This window comes from Cyanistes caeruleus, chromosome Z (genome assembly GCF_971803275.1).
Source record: "Cyanistes caeruleus chromosome Z, bCyaCae1.hap1.1, whole genome shotgun sequence".
Classification (NCBI taxonomy): Eukaryota; Metazoa; Chordata; class Aves; order Passeriformes; family Paridae; genus Cyanistes; species Cyanistes caeruleus.
Window position 1 is genome coordinate 38,509,771 of NC_141732.1, and position 7,615 is coordinate 38,517,385.

Genomic DNA, 7,615 nt, shown 5'->3' on the forward strand with positions numbered 1-7,615 from the left:
AAAAGAAGTGAGTGATCAGTACAGCTTAATTGCTCTCAATACATAGAATCTTCCTAGCCAGATGATAGTTGTTGAACTTCTGAACCTGTCTCTCATTTATCAACAGGCAAAGAGTCAAGCACCAATTTTTCTGGATTATGTCTCAGTTTAGATACTTCACTCACCAAAGAAGATATGACAGCAGCTGCTAGCTAGCTATTAACAAGAGCAAGTCTGGGCCTACTTCTCTGCTACACTGAAAGCAGTAGAGATAAAAAGAGTAAATGCTAAAATAAATCAGCTCTTGGAAGAAAATGAATGAAAGCAATACATGCCACACCAACTCTTCTCACCAATATGGAAGTCCTTGGGCCCAACCATTCATCTGTGTCCTCCTGAAAGAAACAGGAGCGAACAGATACTAGAGCAACAGAGTACAGTGGGGGTGCAGCACTTAACCAGAGAGCCTAACAGGACTCTGTTTCTCACTCATGTCAGAGAAGTCATGAGAAAAGTTTAGATTTCCTCATCCATTTGTGCCAGCCACCTGCAGAGCACCAGAGAAGACACTTTCACCCTTCTCTTTTGTGCCCAGCTGCTTGTGTAACATGTAAGTAGCCCCACATAGGCTGTATATTGTTCCCACATCCAATTATAGTCCCATATTGGTATCAATGTCATCTCAGTTTTCAATTGTAAACTCAGATTAGCCGAAGTCCTCTATCTTGATGCTTGTCATTTGATTGGGATGACTGAAGAAATACATTCCATTATACTAAAAAGGAGCTTTGTGAGTGAAAGCCTGTTAGAATCAGAATTAAACTTCATTAATAAGATCCAATATAGGAAGGTAGCTGTGTTGTGAAACAAACAATTTCCCCTTTCCTCAACTCAGAAAGAAAAATCAGCTGAAAATTGTCTCTGCCGTCTACTGAAATTGGAAATGCTGAAGTTCCTACATAAGGAAATACGAATAACAGACCTCACAAACTCTCCTGATTAAAGCTTGTGTAAAGTGCCCGTTCCACCCAGTCTCCCTGCTGTGCAGGTATTACTAATGTCTGAATCACCAAAATCCTGTTGGAGAAGGGACAAAATGAGTGATCTGCTACTGGATTGTGTAAGGGTACACTGTCTGCCTCTGGGCATAGAAAGGGCATAGCTTGCAGGAGGGAGAAGGCAAAAATGTTCATAACTGCTCTTCACTGCAAGCAAAAATAATCTCTTGTGTTTTACAAGAAATTGGCAAGCAATAGAGGATGGACCCAAGGAATTAAATGACTGCACTTCCATGGGGAAGGTCCCAGGGCCTCATTACCCAAAGGAAGAAGCTCTTAATAAAGAATGTGTACTTGGATGATGTTCTAGAGACAGAGTCCAGAAATATTTACTTCAGTTCCAACTTTTTTGGACACTCTCAAGAAAGACAATAGCATATGATATTAGCCAACATGAAAACTATTACAATAAAGGAAAAAGTGCTGCAGAAATGTGACAGTCATGCAAATTACTTAAGAATAGGAAAGATGAATAGGCTACAAGCTAGCTGAGAGAAACAGCACTAATGAAGTTTTACCCATGATGTCTGGCTTTCCCTTGAGATTTAATTTCAGCAAAAGCCCAAAAACAACAGCACGACCAGCATCAGTAATTAAATGTTATATATTTAAGACACTCAGATTTCTTTAACAATTTCAAAGTTCCCTGCACTTTCACAGCCTGACTTCAAGCCTCATCAAGCTTACAGCAGATTTCAATTTCTATGAAATTGCTAGTAGAAATGTACTGCCCAGACTTCTTCCAGCTGAGCTTCCAGCTGAGCCTGGTACCCAGCTGAGAGTCAGGGTGTCTCTGCATCCAAAAGGGAGTGATGCTTCTCCCCAAGGCATGAACAAGGGAGAGGGATGTAGATGAAATGCTGAGTGCCAGGAGGAACTGCATCCAGGCATTCATGACCGTCAGGCATTGGAGAGCAGCTTGCCAGCACTGGGAGTGGGAGTAAACATCCCTGGAACTGCAGAGTGTGAACCATTGCCTCTGGCAATAGGTTCTTGCCAACCCTCTTCACTGTGAGGCAAGTTTACCTGGGAGCCAAACTACACCCTGCCCTCTGTCTGGTTCCTTCTCATAATCAGAGGAGCTTTAACAGTGCTCAGAGATGTTCACACCAAGGTATCACAACTGTGCAGCAAAAATTAAAAGACATGCAAAGAGTGAAAGCATGTGGGTTTTTGCCCCTCATGTTGTTTCTAGCACAGGCTCTATTAGCTTGCCACCTGAGGTTTTTGCTCCGTTACCAAGCACTGGAGCCAGACCACAGCACAGATTCCATCCTCCTCATGATGGTAAGGGATAAAGAGAAGCAGGAGAAGTTCTCAGACACTTAGTCCTTTCTAAATATAGAGTCCATTTCCCAAGGGAAATGAAAGGCAAATAAAAACAATAGTCAAAGCTCATGAAACAAGTTCTTGATTTGCCATACAGCTCATATTTTCATGCGCTCCTACTCATGTGTGCTTTGGGAGGCAATACCAAGCAGAGGACTAGAAACCAAAGGCAAGGGCTGAACAGTACCTGATGGACTAAGGCTAGCAGAAAAAAAAACCTTTCTAGAAAAGGTTTAGCATGTTCACTTCTACTTTCAGAGGAATTCTGTCAGAGAAGGATTCATATCATATTTATAAATAACCCCAGATTCTGCTTTCCATTTGTCCTGAACAGCACAGACCACCCCCAAGACAAAATTTTTCTGTGTTTAACTATTACTTGGGAGCCAAATTCTGAAATCTTAACTCATACTATCTCTCAGATTTACTTTTAGGCATGAGCAACACCTACAGTTTAGAGCAGCCAACTTCCTGCATTAGAGTATTTATATTCCTGTAAAAATATTCCTTTCCTATAAGAAAGAAAGAGGGAGAGGAACAGAGAGAGAGAGAGAGAGAAAGAAAGAAAGAAAGAAAGATTAATTTTCTTCGATGAAGACAGAAAAAAGGTGAAAGATTAGAAGAGCCTGTGCTAATGATAAAGGCTGAAAAGGTAAATTAGAGCTCCAAACACTGACTAGGTTCCCTGTGCAACTCTGGTTTAGGTTAGGAGACAAGAGGATTTTGCTGCACTCTGAAGGTGACAGAGGCTCCTGAAAGGGAACTAGTTTTTCATAAAGTAAAGAGATTTGCTAACTAACAGAAGTTGCCCAGTCCAGACAGAAAACATCATTTCCTGAACTGCCGTCTCAAAGAACAAATCTGGCACAAGAAGTTTCCACTGCTTTTCTCTGGAGACTTGTCCACAACTTCACTGAACTGTACCTTGAATTCTTTCTCACAGAAGCCAACTGGAAGTGGTGCTTAGCTGAGGAACAGTGTTCAGAAGCCTGAGTTCAGATAAAGGATGAAGCAAACTGGTGTCAAAATTGTAGGCTTTGACCAGGACATGGTGTTAGACTAAACATATTAAAAGCAGAGTAAGAGCACCAGGACCACATCACTAAAAGAATTAATGTAAGGAATAACTCCTTTCTTTCTAAAAATATCCAAATATTTGTATCACAAAACTTTAAACTGACTTTGTGACTCAGGCTGGCATCACACAAATGGTGCCCTAAGACATACAAAGGAAGGACTGATAATATTATACTGCTGACATTTATGATTCTGTTTTAACAATGTCCACCAAAACAAAACAAAGCAGAACCCTTAGGCAAAACAGAATGTAGAGCTTGTGTTAAATAAATGTATAAACATATCACGTGGGGCTACACATGCTCTGGCAAACAGCACAGGCCAAGGAAATGCCCAGCATTTGTGAAGCAGCACAGCTGTAAAGGATTATGGCACTGTGTTACAGGGTATGCAACACCACCACGTGGACAAAGGCAATGGCAACAACACTCACTGTGAGGTCAGAGGAACTTTTCCAGCAGCCTGCAAGCAAATCAATTCATGAAAGTCCAACTGACTGCAGGAAGCTGTGGAAATGTCATGCCAGAAATACTGGTAATAGTACTAAGGAGGAGCTACGGAAATAGCAGTGAAAGCTAGAGCCAAGCTACATGAAACTAAGGATATGAATTGAAAAAAACATAAACCCAAGTACATTGCAATCTGTTCTAACACCCTCTGGACACACGCTAGTAGTTGGAAAGCTGTTCATATGATTTTTCAAACCATACATGTTTTTGTTTATTACTGCTCTTTGCTTGAGAAGGAGTAGGTATTTGACCTTCTCAAAAGGTGCCACAGGAAACAGGTGGCACCAGGTTTGTGTTGAGGGGGTGAGGGCAGATGGGGTGTGCTGTGTTACAATGAGCTATCCAGCTGAACCCTGTATGGTGAATAAAAACCTCTCTGGCTCCAGGTGGTTATTGAAAAACATACAGCTCTCTTCAGCCATGCCTGAGGAGTGCAAAGGAAACACAAAAGAAATACAGGGTGCTACTCCTAATTAATGAAGGAGACAGAGAATGTATTCATAGGGATGAATCTGGATTTCCCTGAAGATTCAAACAACCTCTGCAGGCCAACCCAGTTCTCGCAAAAACATTTATGTTCCATCTCTGGTGATCCACACAAACAGCAGTGGTTACCTTCAGGGTAATAAACTCAGGGAATAACTCAGATATGCTACCAAGGTATTCTTGCATTTAGGAACTAGGAAGAGGAATATGAAGGACCTCTTTCACCTGCAGGTAAGACAGATTGCTATCCTAGCTGCAATACATCTAGGAGAATCACAGTGTAAAACTGAAAATTTCATAGGCCACCTGGATTTCAGCTTTTGCAATTCACAGTTTCCATGTCCACTGCTTTAAAAAAATAATTAAGAAAGCCATAAAAGAGATAGAACTACCTAACTGATATTTTCCTGTTCAAACTATTTCCTAATAATTATATAGGAATAACGTTTTCTTCTTTGCCTATTAAGTGATTAATTTTCTAGAGATGCTTTATGCATTAGTGTGTCACAATTATCCCTGCATTTGTTGTTGTCCAACAACCATTTTAACTTACAGGGGAATAGTCAATCCCCCTTTTCCCTCTTCCCCATATTAGCAAGTTTCCATTTTCCACTTAGAAATATTTTTGAAGTAGCAGCCATAAAAGAAACAAAACAACTGGTACCTTTTAAACTTAAAATGTCCAGCTAATACAATATTCTCCGGAGTGCTTCAGTTCTGTGGTTTTGAATGCCTTTCACATAGCAGAGATTAGTTACTGGACAGCGACTCACCAAGACACTTGGCTACAATGTGTTGGATTTTGTAATGGGAAGGGGGGAAGAACACATAATGTGAACTCTTTTGCTTTTTTCTTTGGCTTTATGCAATGACCCTCATTCTACAACATTTCACATATTCTGGTGTCTTTAAATGGGAGAACTATATCTTATGCTGAATCATCACAGTCAGGTATCAAAACTTTGTGGGATGAGCTTAAAAATGAACAATTTTCTGTAAAATAAGTTATGCAAAGAAGGTCATACCTGAAGAGCTAATGGCTCTCTATGTCCATTGCATACACCCAGACACACACACAAAATGTTCACCCTCTTGGCTCATACATAGAATTCTCTGTGAGGGGGATAACTGTAGGGAAATGAGGGATGCTCACAATCTCTGTGCCACACAGATGCTCCAAAAGATCACACTCGATATTGGCCTGTTTTTGGCACTGGTGAGACAGGCGCCTCCTCACTTCCTGTCTGTCCAGCTCTCACTGTAGTCATTTACACATAAGCCAAGGCTGCACAGAGAGGTAAGGCGTGTTTAGCCCTTGCACTAGGACATGTTTTCAATTCTTCATTTTTGCACACATTTCTTGTGGGCCTCCAGCAGTGCCAAGTGTGGGGAAAGCACAGGTAGTAATCAATAACTGCTCTACATGAAAATAAACTTGTTCTTTTCAGTCCCACTTAGCAACAGCACAGAATGACACTGCTGCAAGCTTTCTCCCTTCCAGTGACCCTCTGATTTGCTAGGGACAAAGAGAATTTATGCCTTAATTTTTCTATATTTAAGGTTCCTATATAAACAGTAAAGAAGCAGCCCCCAAGAAATTTTTCCCTTTCCATTGTATTTATCTAAGAAATAAAAAACTGCCAGTGCAACACCACCATTTCTCCAGAGAAGAAATTAACTGCCCAGGGTTACTTCAGTTAATAGTAGCAAAGCAGAACCCCATCTTTAATTCAGTCAGGAAATCTGATGAAGGAAGACTTGCAAGGGCTGTCTCCTACCCCACCAATATCCATTTAATGTACACATATGTGCACATTTGTATTATTCATGGCTTTCTGGTGTTTTTAAGTGATTTTTCTTTGGTCTGAAGACAAATTTTTCCTTCTGCATATAAAATTCCCCAGCAGAGCTGTTATGACTAAGATCATGGGTTAAAATCTGTGGCCCATGCAAATATGCAAATAGTTTACAATCCACTTACATGTAAAGATTCCCAGTGGAGCGTTTCCCTGTCAGAGGCAAATATCTGAACAACACGAGAGACCTACATTTATGTCTGTTTCCTCTTGCTTTAAGGGATGTTAGGCAACTTGAAGAAAATAGGAAGAGGCAATCATGAGTCTCCACTAACACAGGACCCTTTGAGGACCATTTGTTATTTGCTCTAAGGACCACAGAAGCTGAGACCTAGAAAGCCAGGCTTGGTCTGTGATACAACTAGTCAAAAATTTGCCAATAAAATTGAGGTTTTAGAGGCTTTTTGAAACAAAACAAAACTGGTTTGGGCATTTTTTATTAATTTGTAGTGCCCAGAAGAAGAGCTTCACAGTAGATATACAACAGGCACATCAATCCATATGTGTCTGTCCAAATTATTTATTTTTTTGCTAGGTTACTTTGTTCTGCAGAGCTGCTGTAACATGGAAATAGGGCTTTACTGCTGCTTGTCATCCACTTGCAGACACAGGGTGGTAAATGCATCCTGGCAGGCAAACCAAGCAGCAGGCTGCATGAACAGAACCGAAGTATACACTTACTATAAAGTACAAACTTGATCCAAAATGCCCGTTAGCATAAAGCCAAGATAAAGCCTAAAGTTCCCTTCAGTCTTGGCAAAGACTTGAAAGCTGATGAGTAGTCCTACAATTTAAAGCATTTGCATTCCTGTTCCAATGTCCCTGGCTCAGGGCAGATGACAGAGCCAGAAGTCACAATGAGCTGAGGATTGTCAAAAAAAATGGAAAGACAGAATTTCTACATGAATCGTCTCAGGGAAGTGGCAGTGCCTGAAGCTCCAGACTTTACCAAGGTTACTGTGGAACCAGGAATCATTAAATGTACTAAATGACTGTCTTTACAGATGCAAGCTGCTGACAAAACACAGAAATTCGTCAAGCTCTTGTAAGACTTATATCTGGGTAAACATCTCTTGAAGAGGCGTAAGCTCAAGTGTTTATCCTTGAAACTACAGCATGCCCTGGAATAAATTGCACATGTAATGGGGCCACTGTCTTCAACTTTCAGCATCAATGTTTAACCTGCTCTGCAGGTACAGCAGAAGACATAAAGCAGTGCTGACATAAAAGCCCTCAGAACCAGTGAGCCTTTACTTATTTAACAGTTTTTACACCCTGAGAGAGCTTAGGTCTACACTGAATAAGTGACTGCATCTTAAAG

General features: G+C 40.8%; 1 long non-coding RNA gene across 1 annotated transcript; it reads right to left on the reverse strand.

Moving 5' to 3' along the window:
• Positions 1 to 338: 338 nt before the first annotated feature.
• Positions 339 to 3,782, reverse strand: LOC147648368 (uncharacterized). Its single transcript, XR_015280099.1, has 3 exons — positions 3,548 to 3,782; positions 3,291 to 3,355; positions 339 to 374 (listed from the first exon to the last, which is right to left on the reverse strand). It is a non-coding gene; the product is annotated as an uncharacterized LOC147648368 (long non-coding RNA).
• Between the last annotated feature and the right edge of the window lie 3,833 nt (positions 3,783 to 7,615).